This window comes from Melospiza melodia, chromosome 3 (genome assembly GCF_035770615.1).
Source record: "Melospiza melodia melodia isolate bMelMel2 chromosome 3, bMelMel2.pri, whole genome shotgun sequence".
NCBI lineage: Eukaryota > Metazoa > Chordata > Aves > Passeriformes > Passerellidae > Melospiza > Melospiza melodia.
The window spans coordinates 58,624,798-58,639,843 of NC_086196.1; positions in this window are offsets into that span (position 1 = coordinate 58,624,798).

A 15,046-nucleotide genomic window follows, 5' to 3' on the forward strand; every position below is an offset into this window, starting at 1 on the left:
TTTTCTCAGAAATGGAGGCAATAAAAAGCTAAATGCCAGATCCCCTGACAGGCTCATAACATGGATAGGTTGATGCAACTGAGAGGGCAGAACACACAGGGGACTTGCATCCACCTTTCCAACCTCCTATTGTTACTTCCATATAAATGCATCCTTCCAGCATCCCTAGTGTACCTGGGCCACAGCAGCCATGAGGAAACAAAACCAGCCTGCTGAATCGCTGAGCAAGGAATCTCCCAGTGCTTGCAGGTCTTTACAGATACTCTACCAGTAGTAAAGATGTGTAAAATGCTCTGCTGTGTTTTCACTTCGCTATGCTGTCACTCTGAGAGAGGAACGGCCATTCGTGATGTGTTTAGGAAAGCTTTAATCTAAAGCTGACACAAGTGATGCCATCCAAGGTAGCCAGGCTGCATGGTTAGTGCCTTGTGCATTTACATAGGTGACCCCAAAAAGCGGAACGAACGGGCAAACAAAGGAGGTGCACCCCAGCTGCTGTTGCATGTGAATGGGTTTCACATAAATCCGCATGCGGAGATCCCGTGGTTTGTTCCGTAGGCAGACGTGAGAGGGATGACAAGGTAAGGCAGGGAAACGCCGTGCGAGCCCGCGGCGGCACAGAGATGCACAGCCTCCCCTGGCCCGCGGTGCTCACCGGGGGCAGTGCCCACACTGCGCTGTAGAACTGCTCGTTCTCCGGCCTCAGTCCCGGGGCCGAGCTGGCAGACTTCCTTCGTTTTTCGGCAGACCCTGAATTCCCCAGCTCTGACTGCCCTAACCACGTCCGCTGCCGGGGACCGTGGCCCCGGGCGCAGCAGCCGCGGGCAGGGGCGCGCCGGGCCCGGGCGGGACGGGGACGCCGAGCTCTGCCAGCCCCCGCACACGGACCCAGGGCCGGGGCGGCAGCGGCTGGCGGGGCAGGGGCGGCTCCGCAGCCCCCGGCAGCGGGCGGGGGGAGCTCGGGGGGCGGCACCGTCCGGCGGGAGGCGAGGCGGGCTGAGTGCCCGCGCTGCTCCCGGCCCCGGCGGCAGGACCCGGGCTCGGACCGGCGCCGCCCGCTGAGTTGGGAGCCCCCGGCCCGGGGCGGGCGCGGGGCTGAGGCGGGCGGGCCGGGCTGAGGCGGCGTCGGCGGGCGGCGCGCGCCCTCTGCCGGCAGCGCGCGGGAGGGAGCGGCGGGAGCACCGGAACCGGGATCGGGCACTGCCCCTGCTCCCGGGAACCCCCGCCTGCGGCTCCTCCGGGGAACCCCCTCGCCTGCGGCTCCTCCGGGGAACCCCTGCCTGCAGCTCTTCCGGGGAACCCCCGCCTGCAGCTCCTCCGGGCACGGCGGCAAAGCGCTGCGCCTCTCCTCAGGAAAAACTCTTCCCAGGACTCTTAGAGCCCGGCTGGGTGAGGGCTCCGACATCGCCCCAAACGAGATGGGCTCACAGGGCTCCGGTAGCTCACACTCACACCTACCGGGTGAAGGGATGCTGGAGCAGATGGAGTGGCCCAGCAGGACAGAAAGGGATGCCTTCCACATGGCGGGATCTTGAGGAGGATGGCTTTGTCGGTCCGTAGCTCATGGCTGAGTTTGGTTTGAGGTGGAGAAGTAAGGTCGTGTCTGGTGAGAAGGCACAACACCTCCAGCCAGGAAATGAGGACCTCAGGACATGGTGAAATTGAGTTTTTAGCCTGACGAGTCTCAGTAGCAAATTTGCATTTCTTCGTGTCTCACGTTTGTGGGAAATGTTAAGAAGGTGCATTTGGAGAGCACCTCTCACTGATTGCAGGTTTGTAACTTTGTTGGTCAATAGCTCTGTTGCTGTTGCATCAACTCTCCTTGCTGAGAGGTGTCAGTATTTACTGACACTGGTTTTCATGAAAGACTTTATTGAATTGTGAAAAATTTTGGAAGATGAGAGATATTCCAAATTTTCTAGTTTGAGATATTTTGCTGCTAAAATCTTTCCCATTCTTGTTATTTCATGCTGAACCAAATATGGGACACAATAGTATCACTCCAGCAAGAAGCTCTGCTGAGAACCCTTTCTCTAGGCTAACAATTTTCTCTCTGAGAAGCATTGAGGGATGGCTTTCTCTCACTCTCTTTGGGCTCTCTAATGTGGAAGTTGGTTTGGTTTCCTCTTACAAAAACCTTACGCTCCATATGTCACTAATGAAAGATGATTAGCAGGATCACCAACATGCCAATGGCAGGAGCTCCACAGCTCTCGAGTTTATGCATTTCTTCTGTCATTGTAGCCAGTAGTTACGGGAATCTGCCTTAACCTTAGTCCTGGTAAATCATTTGTGCTAGCAGTTCAGAAGTTAGACTGATTGTTGTTCTTAATTTGAGACAGCGATGAAAACATGGGGCTGTTCTGACATTTATGAGTAAATGGGCAAGAGCCAAAGCCCTTGGATGCAGGTTTAAGTGTCAGAGGTTCAAGCTAAAGCTGGTCTCAAATCATTGTGGCTGGATTTTGATCTCAATCTAGGTATGACACATCTGTGGACTGTTATGACCTGTCTTTTAGCAAGTATAAAACCTTCCAGTTTCTCTACCATACTGCAGTGTGTTTGCCATGGTGTACTATTTCTCTGCTGCCTTCAGTAGATTTCTTCTGAGTATTTCTCAGTGTGAGTGCAATTAAATCCGACCTCGAAGTTCAGCTTCATCACTCAAATCTGAGATGCTGGCACAAGCCCAGTTCTATCCACAAACAGCAGTTTATAAGAGCTGGAAAAGTTGGCTGCATCAAAGAGGTGCTTTGAGGTATTCACATTTTTTAAAAATTTCAGGATAAAAAAGGTGACAGCAACTGTAACTTGAAGAGTCATCGCTGCCTGCACAGAAGCTTTATTTCCAGGTTTGGTGCTAATAAGTCTCAGTATCAGGTCTTACTCACAATTTTAAAAAGCTTCCTAGGGGAGATTTGAAATGCATGACAGCTCTGATACTTGCTTAAAGCTGCATATTAATGAGCTGGAGTCCATTGGGGGACAGTGAGGAAATTGAAGGCATTTGTAGTAATGCTGACAAAGAATTAATTGTAAAGATAGAAACAGCTAATTATTAAGAGCTACGAATAAAATCACCAGAACTTTCTCAGTTTGACGTATTTCATCTCTAAAACCATTCCAGTTCTTGCTCTCTTCCCCTTGCCAAACTATAGGACCTTTTCAGTAAAAAGCAAAGTGCTTCAAACACATTAAGTCCCTTTATCCTTTTGTATAGCCCCCAAGTGAGCAAAGCACACATCACCACAGTCTGAGTATTCTGCCAGCTTTATGAATACATGCAGTACAGGAGGAAATCAGCTGGATGGACCAAATTTGTTCTTCTTCCATAGTATCTGGAATATACTATGTGTCTGTAGGGTGTTTCCCTACTTGCTCTTGACAATTGTTGAGCATGATGTCTTGGAGAATGAAGGCTGGGCATTTCCTCAGTATGAGCTGTCTGCTGGGGTGTTTGCTATCCCACAATTTCTAAATCAGTCCCAAGATTTGCCTTGTGTGTCAGGGTAAAAGTAGAGTGACACTGGAAAATAAGTACTTCCCAGTCACTGCTAGAATCCCTAGTTCCAGGTGGTGTAGCATAGACAGGGAACCCTCCAGGTTGTCCTTATTAGAGCTTCTGCTTCCTGCTGTTACCAGCAGCCCCAAATCAGTCCACTTTGGGTAACCTTTTCCTACAGCAAACAACAGCAGGGTCTTCCTGTGCTCCTGACAGGGCTACACCTCCCTGTTTGCTTGGTATAGTCCTTTTGCCTCAGGGTCATTGCACAGATGTTAGCCTCTACTCTTCTTACTCCACTGAAAGCCTCCTTGAATATCTCCATAAAATAAAAGGAAGCCACTTGTGTTCAAATTCAGACAGAGTCTCATTCTGTTTCAAACCAGCTGTCTTTAAAATTCACCTGTGCTTGATACCAGAAGAAATCTATTTTCCACAAAGGACTGTCTATTTGAATTCACTTTGAATGGAATATTTTTTCTGTATTTCAAATGTAAAATATTCCATAGATTTTTTTAGAAACTGCTGTCATAGTTTCTGCCACACAACTCTGCCTTCTTCCATAAATCTTTATGTTCTCAGTAAAAATCAATGTCTGCTTATTAATAAAATATTGATGTGTTTTTCATAAGTAATAAAGGCTACAGTGTCATGCACATATGGAGCAGGGTTGCATGGAGAAGTTTGCAATCATTTTATGCAGTGGGATGCATTGCAATGACAGGCATGCAGCCAATTTTGGTTAAGTTCATAAATTCAAATACTGAAATTTGACAGAATTCCATTTTCTGTTTCTCAGGCACAATAAGTATTCATTGCAACTCCAGAACTAAAGACATGCCTGAAAAATTGGGAGTATCTATAAATTGCAAAGCACCGAGTCTCAGCAATGCAGATATTACATAGAACAGCAACAGAGCAAAAAATCATTGGAGTAACAATAGCCAGTCAGAGTCTATAATGAAGAAAGATACAGGCTGCTTCTTGTCTAGAAACCTTGCTTGACTCTATGGGCCTCCTGAATTGCCAGGAATTGGCTCTGGAACACTGCTAGCAATTCTCACTGAGCACAGAGACATAGGTGAAGATATTAAAGGGCAAAATATTTCTTTTAAATGTTCTTCAAAAACCCTTCTAGCTACCAAGGAAAAACTTGTCTTCCAAAAGAATTGCTTTCAGTAAATATCTTTGCCAGAAAAGGGGAGAAGGTGATATTAATGGTATTAGCAAATAACAGCATTAATAGGAGGAATATAGGCCAGCACGTGCCAAAATAAGAAAGCAGGCAAAGGAGGGTACAAGTGCCAAACCAGCGTGTGTGCCTGCTTCACCCTAGGAGCCAGGACACAGGGCAGATGGTGTGGAAGGGGGTAAGCAGCCACAGCACAGCAAAGTGACCAAGCAGCCCTGAGAAACAAGCAGCAGAGCATTTATATCATCACATTTTTATGCTGCATCCTTTCTTGTTGCAGGACTAATTTATAGCAGTGCAGATCAGCTACAGAACTGGCATCACAGGCACTAGTCTATCATAGTCTTGAAAGTGTAAATGCCTTAAAGGAAAGATGACATAGAAGGCAGCAGGAATTTCTTTCCTGCCCCTCAGCTCATGTGAAGTGAACTAATTCAACTCAGTGCTCAAGCAACAGAGAATTACATTCCTGATAAGCTGCATCAGAGGTCTCACCGCAGTATGTTCCTGAGATTTTTATAACAGGAGGCGCTCCAGATCTCAGAGCATCGGTTTCATCTGAAACTCTTTTTCAGCACCTCTTCAAACATTTCATACACTCCTTTTATCCACAGTTTAGGATTAAAAGTGAGCCCTCTAGCTTGCAGATTTCCAAAAATTTTATTGTTCCATTTTTCTCTTCGCAGTAGATCATTCCACACTGATTATATTCTTTATGAAGCAACTGCAGAGGGCTGATGACTGGCTTATCTGCCTGCCATTTCCCTCAAAACTCTTCGTTACCTGCCTTGAAGGACACAATTTGGTCCCTGTATCCCTCTCTTCATCAGCTCACGTGCATCTGGGGAGGCAGAGCCATGGCTAGACCTTGCATATCCTGTGGCGGCAGATCAGGGGCTAAGAAAGGTACAGAGCTGCTCTGTTTGCCCTTCCCTGTCTATGCAATGAGTTTTTCTCCAGTGCATTCTGCTCTCCTGCTCTGACTGCAGGAGTAACCCAGTGGGGAAATCCAGGAGGATGCATGACTGGACCCAAGAGAGCTGGAAAGGTAAAAGTGAGACAACTCACGCGTTTAGATAAGAACAGTTTAAAAATTGGGAAAAAAAACAATAATACAAAATTGTAATGAAAAGGAAAATAAAAAAGAAAAAAAACTCTTTGCCTGCCTGCACAGTTCCTCACTGCCTTTTTCCAGACCCATCAGGATGTCTCTATGCATCGACAAGGTTCAAGAGTGTTTATAATCACCTACATTTTAATTTGGTTGTTCAGTCTTGTCCATATTAAAGAAATGATCACCAATGCAATAAGCATTATTGAGCATTTTAACCACTGCCAGCCTCACCACTATATCCACTGCATGATGCTTGATCTGTAATAATGCAGCAACATCAATTTACAGTAATGCATTTGTTCCAAATGTCCTAGCACGGGCTGGGTGAGGGCCTGGAAGTGGCTGGTGCTGTAGGAGACCCACAACAACATTCCATGACCAAGGAGTTTTGAGAAGCAGTCAGGTATGTGATAGAAAAATGTGGTGGGCTGCAGTGACAGCTGAGGCTGGTGCTATTTGAAAGTATGAACCAATATTCTGAGATAATCATTGCTAAGTGAAGGCACTTGTTGATAATTTTGATGTTTACTGAGAAGCCTTGAGTGCCAATATGTTCACACAGTTCCTTCTGTAATGAGACTACAAACTGAAGCATGCCTTTGGCCCAAAAGAGCTGGAATCTCTGCCCTGCAAGTGGCAAATCTCTGTGTTTGTGAATGCATTCAGGAGCCATTCCATACTGCTGGGAGAAGCCAGGGCTTCATTGTTCACTAATGGGAACAGAGTGCAGCTGGGGAGGCAACCTGGGATTGGTGATTTTGTGTTATCTGTGTTCTTGTTGGCAGTGAGAGGCTGGTGTTTGCTCCCATGTTATTTACATTTAGTCTGTGCCAGGATCATATCTTTTCTAGGTGGAAGAGATACTGCAATCCTGGGACGTGTGTTCTTTTGTATCTATGTACAAATAAATAAATGAACCAGTACCATTGGGTGGAAGATCTCAAGAGAATTGGAGTGTTTCTGTAGTATGCTAAGTCTACTTAAAACAGAAAAAGCAGTGTATTGACTCTGATATTTTTCCCTAGGAAAAGCTGCATTCTACCTCAGGGTAGTGATGATAGTTGATATAAGGATCACTTGCTAGAGAGGAGTTTGTGTAAGGTTGTATCATTTGAAGAATCTTCATTTTATTTGGGCTTCAAGCTGATGTATTTATCACAGAGAAAACATTTTTGTTGCTAGAAAGTACAAAGAAAGCTCCAGAGGGACCAGTAAGAGTATTGTCAAATTTCTAACAAATTGTTAGAAATTGTTTCTAACAATTGTTGAAATTCTCCTATTAGATGCTGCACAGCACTTGGAGAACCTGTGTGGAGATAGAGCCTATCCTGTCAGTCACCCTCGATTTCACTTGTAAAGGTTGATGTCTCATGAAGGTGGTTCTCAGACTTACCTGGAAAGCAAACATATTTTTCTAAAAAGTGTAGATGACTGACTTACCTCTTTTTCTGCATGTCAGCCTTGTCTAGTTGCTCACATTCTTCCACATGCTTGACTGCAGCAAATTTTCATGGAGTTCAAAAGGAAGGTTAGAATCTTTTAAGGAAGTGTTTTGGAAGGTGCTCAGATGCTAACTAATCAATGAGGGTCCACATGAGTTGCAGAATCTTTGTTGCATGAGTCTCTGAGAAACTAGGCAGACAAAATTGCTGCCCATAATTCAAGTCCTTCTGGAAAAAGAATGGGCAGCCAGTGCCATATGGCAGCTTCAGGATTCGTAATTGCCATGCAAATAGCAATAAAATGAAGGCTGCAATCTTGTATGCTTCTTCAGGGCAAGGTCCTGACAACATTCAGGAGTCTGGCAAAGGGTGAGTGGGTGGCTGGGTGTGGGGTTTGGGGTGGCTTTGTGTTTACCATTTTCTGTGTTTAAAGAAAAACATGCACATCTCCTCCTAAGCTGAACTGTTTACTATAAAGGCTGCCTACCTGCCTTGACACTTGTTGCTCTTTTTGTTTATAGCATACTAGTGACATAAAGCCAGGGTTAATTAGGCATTAGAGCTGTATTCAGACTTACTAAGGAGCTATTAAAACTTTAAGAAGTGAAGCAAGAAATCATTATAGACACTTATTTCACACATGTCATAAGTGTTAACAGTAATGGTCCTCAGTCTTGAATAATGGGCTCACATTCACAGTCCCTTGAGCAAACAGGCCAAGGAGGTATTTTTTTAGTGGATTACATAAATTAAGTTAGTTTGCTAACTAAACCATACATCCTGCATACCCATTACTGCTTTCCAAGATTTAGCCACATGGGATACTGATAACAGCAATCCTTAAAACACAAAAACCTTACAGCTCTTGTCTTAATAAATGAGGATAATTTCCATACATCACAACCACAAGAACTTTTTCTTCCATGGAGCACAAGACTTGTCCTAAAATTCTTCTGTATGGCTTCTCCAAGTAGGTCCTTAAATTTAAACAGGGTCTTCATTCTCTTATTCACAATACCTGCCACACGGCAGGTGCCAGGATGGGGCATCTTAATAGGACTTTTTTGCTGGTGCACTTTGATATCACATCTGTTGTAAGGAAGGTCCCACTCTACCTCTCTGGCCTCTCAGGCTCAATTTCTCTTCACCATCTTGAAGATGTCAGTAAGGGGAATAAATATGAAGAATTTGTCCTAATTAGCTCTGCTTGCAAGGGAACAGCTTCCTTTAACCACAGACCAGATTGGCCATGCAGGAAAGTGGGTCATGGAGCCCAAATTAATGAGTAATTGAATGCCTGTTCTGCAAAAATGGAAACCATTTATAATCTGTGAATGTAGCAGTGTGTGGCCAATCTACAGAGTTCTGAAAGAAGCAGGTATCCAAAGTATGCAGTTGACACCACTAGAGTCCCTGCAGAATGAGGCATTCCCTCCAGGAGGAGGAGGATGGCAGCCAAAGTATGCTCTTGCATGTGAACTTTTGATCCATCCAAGTGCTGCTGAATAAGGCACAGCTCATTACCCAGACTTCCAATGTAGGAAATACTGATGTTCTTCTGATGCATCGGTGTGAGGACAGGTAGAGGATGAGAAAGCAGTTTGGCACTGTTGGTTCCCTAGGGGCACGTGTCTGGAACATTCCAAGAATCAAGACAGGCAAAGAGAACTCAAAGAAAATCCTCCAGGCTGCAGGTTTTAGAGCAATGAGAGATCTACACAGGACCATGAAACTGTGTACGTTAACTATGTTCCCTGGGGCTGCCTTCAGTAAACTGTTTGAGTGAGGCACAGACTTTACAACAACCCATTAGATTAGACCTTGTGGCTGCTGCAATTTACACTTTTCACATTGATGTTGGCTAGACATACAACAACTGAAATGCTATAGGCACTTGTCCTCTATTCCAAAATATACAGATCCCTTTAGCAACAGCCCTAGTCTGCATTCAACAGTACAGGTATTAATGAGCCAGAAAATACTTAATTGTACAAACCAGACTCAGCACACATAGCTTAGCTATACACACCTTTCAAAGACACTGATTTCTTCTCAACCTGCAGGGACCCCACCCTATGGGGACATAACCAGTTGACTAAAGATTTGTGTGAAAATAGAGTCTATGATGTGAACACAGAAGGCACAGAGCTTGCTATTATCTCATTAACTATGAGCTCCTTTGACAAAGACCTGGAAGATGGGAATTTTGGGACCCCTTCCTGACATCTCCAGAGGCATCTCTGTACATCTGTACAAAGTAAATACCCTCAGTGTGAAGGGCAAAGATGATGAAATTTTTACCATCTCTGTAAGATGAACACTTAGTGGATGGTAAAGCTGGACCTTTATGGAGTGTTGTGGGAGATTAATGTTTTCATTGGTAACACCATTGCAGTAATGCAGCAATGAATGTGGAGAGTTGAGTTTATTTTTACAACCCTAAACAAGAAGATTGTGATTCTCAGATTCTCAGCAACCAGACTTGTCATTAATGTAACTTCTTTGATTTGGGGCAGTAATGGGACAGGGCAAGGTTTCCTCCCTAGGTGGGGAATAGCTGTTCAGAGGAACACTTACTGATCAGCAGGGACTGAAGACAGCCACTTCTGAACAAATTTATTTAATCTAGCTACTACCTGAAAAATGCTTGGCAAACAGAATCTTATCTGTTGTTCTTTAACAAATATTGTAAGGTTTTAAGATTTCATCAACAAAGCAAAAATTTAGTGCAGAGTTCTACTTTACAGTTTATATCTGGTTAAGATCATAACAAAAGGAAAGTGAACATACTGGTCTCAGCTGGATACACATGAGTGCTGAACAAACAGAAGGTAATGACAATAGAGAAAGGGGAAGAATGTTCCTCTGTTGCCATTTTTATTGTCCTTGTTATGAATTTTTATTGAAAGGTAAGTTACAGAGTTAAATTTTAGCAGTGGTGAATGCATTGTTTCTTCTGTTGCTCCCTGAGCTTTATTCATTAACTGATGCAGAGAGCTGGTCTTTTCCCTACCATTATTTACCTGTAGTTTCTGACAATGTCCCTCACAGACCTCACTGAGTACAGAAATAAGAGTTGTATTTGAACAGCACTAATACAAACTTGGCTCCTAATAAGGGACAGTACAACACATATCAAATACAAGTTAGAAAGGCATGCTGTAGTCTTCCAGAGCTACTTATTTTAGATGGCTTTTATTGGTTTTGAAGCTATTGAGAGAAGTGAGGAAGACAGATTATTTCTTATTACTTATAAGTGAAAACTGAGAGTTAATTTGTCCAAAAGTTTCTAAAACCAAGGCCCTCATAAATGCAGATATGTGATAACTGTATAAAAGATATTACAAAGCCTTTGCACCAAATAGTTTCCTATAGATGCCAGTAAGAATATTTTTTGTTTAAAAATAAAACCTGTTTGTATTACAAGCATCTCTGGGGAAGGAAGTACATGTATTTTTGCCTCTGACAGTTCTCCAATTACCATTTCTTCTTCTCTTTTCTGAATTTTATTGAAGATGCATTCCTTTCACTGAGGTTTCCATGGTTATTGAGCTCCTGAAGATTTCATATTAGCCCAGGCAGCCACTCTTTCACTCTGACTCTCTGAATGCAGGTGTTGCTGCTTCTTATTTGTAGGAACTTAATCTGGCAAGCCCTCATCACCAAATTGGGCTTTATTTCCCATCTTGATTTGTGTATTTTTTTTCTCTAAATTCAAATGTTTTCCCTGCACTCACCTTTCTGTAAGCATATAATAGCACAGGACTTGATTGACATTATCTATCTCAGGGGTGAACATTGCATGTAAAAGGTGTAAGGATTCAGCACATCTACCTGTAGGTCACTGTTTCTAACTTTATGTCCCAAATGTCTGCACTTTGCTGTTCAGCATTTCCCCTTGTATCTGGATCTCTGTAAAGCCTTTGCTTCCCCTCTGAGAACAGGCAAGGTGTGAGCAATGAAGTTCAACTTCTGTGTTATCCTGAGAAAACAGAACAGACTTTCTCTTCATTTTTTAGCTTCCAGCTGACATTGGCTCCTATGGGAGCAACAGTTTCTGGCAACAGCAGGCCAGCTAGCATGGCTTACATAGGGAATGTGTTCTTCCACAGCTAGGGACAATGTCTGTGGGTATAAAAATTGCTCAGAATTTAAATGGTCCTTTCTCCTCAGCATCAAGTGTCCAGGTTCTGAAATTAGGATGCTACACAGACAGTTTATGGAGCTTGGAGGATTCCCCTGTTAAAATACTGCCATCACATCCAAAAGAAAGGGTTATCATTATTCCCTGTTGTCACTGGAACTCTTCCTCTCACTGGGTACTGCTACATCATCTCTGCTAGAAGAATGTACCCTTGGCAATTAGAAACAAAGAGATTTATCTCTTGGTCTGGGGGGGAGAGGGGGAGTGTAAGCTCTGCAGTATCTGCTACTGTCTCCAGTGTTCATTTAGCTGTTTTGAAGACTAAGTTCTGGTGGCAGATCCCCTACTCCAACTAATCCACTAGTTATGCTGGAGAGGTGGTACATTTTTGAAGAGGAAATCAGAGATATCACCAACAAGTGCATCTCATGTTGTACTACTTTGCCAAAAGATATTGCATCCCTTTGTGGTTTGAAAGATGGAAAAAGAAGTTTCAGTCTTTTACATTATAAAATGCAAACAAAACATTTCAACATGCCACTTTTCTTTGTGGCTACTCAGTTCTACCCCATCAGAGCCACAAGAGTTTTGTGAGAACATTTTCCTGAAATCCCAATGCATGCTGCCAATAGGAAATGAGGGGAAAGGACAAACCACTTTCTTCACATTGGTGCAGTAAAGCCAATGCATACATTCTGTCAGCAGTTTCTTTTACCTCTGTTTCCAGTGCATTTTTACAGATGTTTCCAGGATATGTATTCTGGTGTGACAACAAAAGAAACCTTTCTTGGCAAAAGAGCAACAGAGAAAACTCATGGCTTTTTAATATAAATAGTAAAAAAGCTGTAATTAAATAGCTGTAAAAAGAGTAACTGGCTTTACTCTGTGTGTCCCCTGCTTTTTGTGCTAGATGCTCTTAGACTAAACTGTTGGGGGTTTTCCCCATTTGAGCCTCGGAGCGCTACTGTAATAAAAAGGTCAATGAGAGCAGCATTGCATCATGCCTCCAGATGAGACAAGCAATGGAAACAAACTGCATCCAAACAGCTAAATCTGGGGCTTAAGCCAGTCTCTGTACACTGAATAATAGCTATCCTGAGCAAACAGACATGTCTTATAACATTTCCTGAAAATCAACAAATAGTGACTCTGGAAGAGCTCTTGTATTCTTTCTTTCTTTCTTTCTTTCTTTCTTTCTTTCTTTCTTTCTTTCTTTCTTTCTTTCTTTCTTTCTTTCTTTCTTTCTTTCTTTCTTTCTTTCTTTCTTTCTTTCTTTCTTTCTTTCTTTCTTTCTTTCTTTCTTTCTTTCTTTCTTTCTTTCTTTCTTTCTTTCTTTCTTTCTTTCTTTCTTTCTTTCTTTCTTTCTTTCTTTTTCTTCCTTTCTTCCTTCCTTCCTCTCCTTATTGCCTCCTTTCTTGCCTTCTTTTTGTCTTGAATGGATTGAGTCAGGGGCTCTGTATTTAGAGTGGTCTTCTTCCCACTCCTAGTTATACAACTTCTCAGAAAGTTCTCCCCTCATTATCTCAATGATAGTAAACCATCATATTTAGCAAAACAATCTATCTCTGCAACTTGGACAAAGCACAAAGAACTAGAGACAGATTCTGAGTTTTCCATTAAATCTGAGCTGAATTTCAGTGCACCTCTGTGTTTGTGGGAGCTCTGAAGAATGGCATTTCTTCTCAAGGCAACAGCTTAAGACCACATGAAAACTGGCTATAGTGGGGTGTGTTTAGTTTTGTCCCTGCAATATTGAGTGCAACTTCACCATGCAAATAGGTGTTCCAACAAAGTTGAAACAAAGTCCTTAAAGCTGCACCACTGAGTTTTTCTTGGCTGTGTTGCTATGGATTGAAATTTCAGTCTTTGCTACCAGTTTCCAAATAGACCAAAATATAGCCTTATTTGTAAAATCTATTGCAGTGCATAAAACTTGAATAACTCATCGATGTGGAAGACCTCAGCGAGCTTTAAATTCTTGTATTATCAGCTCAAAACCAAACCTCTAGAAATCCTTAGAACTCCTCTCTGATTATTTTAATCACTAGGGTGGTGTCCAGGGGCAGACATGGCTGCACAACATAAGGCAAATCTTAGGACCTGTTCTGCACTGGGGGATGCTGCTATCTTGGCAAGAAAGAGACTGCTGTTGACAGCAAATATTCAAGGGCTTTCCTCTATTTGAAACATTTTATTTTGAACTATTTTTTTTTGCTACCATTTAGGCAGATATTTGCAACAAGGAAGCCTCTTCTAAAAGGCTTACAGAAAAATAGTGCCCAGAATAAAAGGAATTGGTTTAGTATATGAAAACACAGAAGCAACATGTGTGTGTTTTTAAGGCTGCAATGTCTCCAGGATAATAGCAGGAAAATATAATTTTACATCTCCATGCAGAAGCATGCCTAGTTTCACTTTTTGTGCTCTGAACAATATGGAAAAGTTCTGACTGCTGACTCTTGCTAACTCTTGCTTGCATTACTATAGACAAGAATTAACTACTTACACCCACGGTTTTACAGTTTTGGTCATTTCAATGACATGACTTGCAGCTGGTTGGACACCTCTGTTGGATCTTTGACAGATAAGTCTTCTTTAAAGAGACTAAAAAGTTTTTATAGTGCCTTGTGAGCCAGCGCATCACTATTTCTGAAGCTTTTCTGTAGACAGGATTCCCTTTGAAGTCAATGGGAGTTCTCTCTGAATAAGAGCTTTAGGATTTGGGCCTCAGGACACAAACGCTGTGATCAATCTTTCGAGCATAGTGAGTAACATTTTCTTGGCTTTCAGAACTACACTAAGCCAAACAGTAGCCCCAGGGATTCAAAATAGGTTAAATGAGAGAATCTGCTTTCCTTCAACCTACATCTTTCTTTAGCTTTTAAATCAGCATAGTCCCCGTGCCTAGTACTGACCTGCCAAAAACACCCTCCAACAATAAGAGCAGATGTTTTAATAGTTAGTTTTATAGTCAAACCTATCATGGCATGAGATACTATGAAATAGAGTTGCGTGCAATAAAAAACAAACATACTTGATGTGGAGTGACCTGTTTAGAAGTTGAGACATGAACATACAGTCTGGAACAAAAGACTTGAAGACTGAGAACTTTCTTAATTATGTTACAGGGAGGTCTGCAGGCACTGATTTCAATCAGACCATCATAGTACAAAACACCGTGCAAACATCAGAATTAGTGATACAAAAAGTTGGCAACACAAGTAGGCAAGACTGATATTCCCTGTCTCCTATTCTTTATAATTCCTCTGACTTGGTACATAGAAAGGTCAGGTAGCAAGAGACTGTGTGACCTTCCAACACCTCTCACAAAGTCCAAAATGAAACCTGTCTCTCAACCTCCTGTCACTGTCAAGACTACTCTCCCTCTTTCACACAATTGTAAGTGTATCACTGGACCTAAAACATCCTGACTTCCCATGCCCATCCCAGCCTTGGCTGAACTCCAGCATCCCCAGCCACTTTCCCCCATGAAACTGAAGGCCCAGGCTCTTCCTGTTGCCCGTGATGAAGGCTTTGCCCATGCTGATTTCAGTGGTAACAAGTGATAAATCCCACCCTGATACAGGCAGCTGTCAGAGAGTGCAGCAGTGCATCAGGAGTGTGGGGCAGTGCAAAACTCTCTTGAATTTTC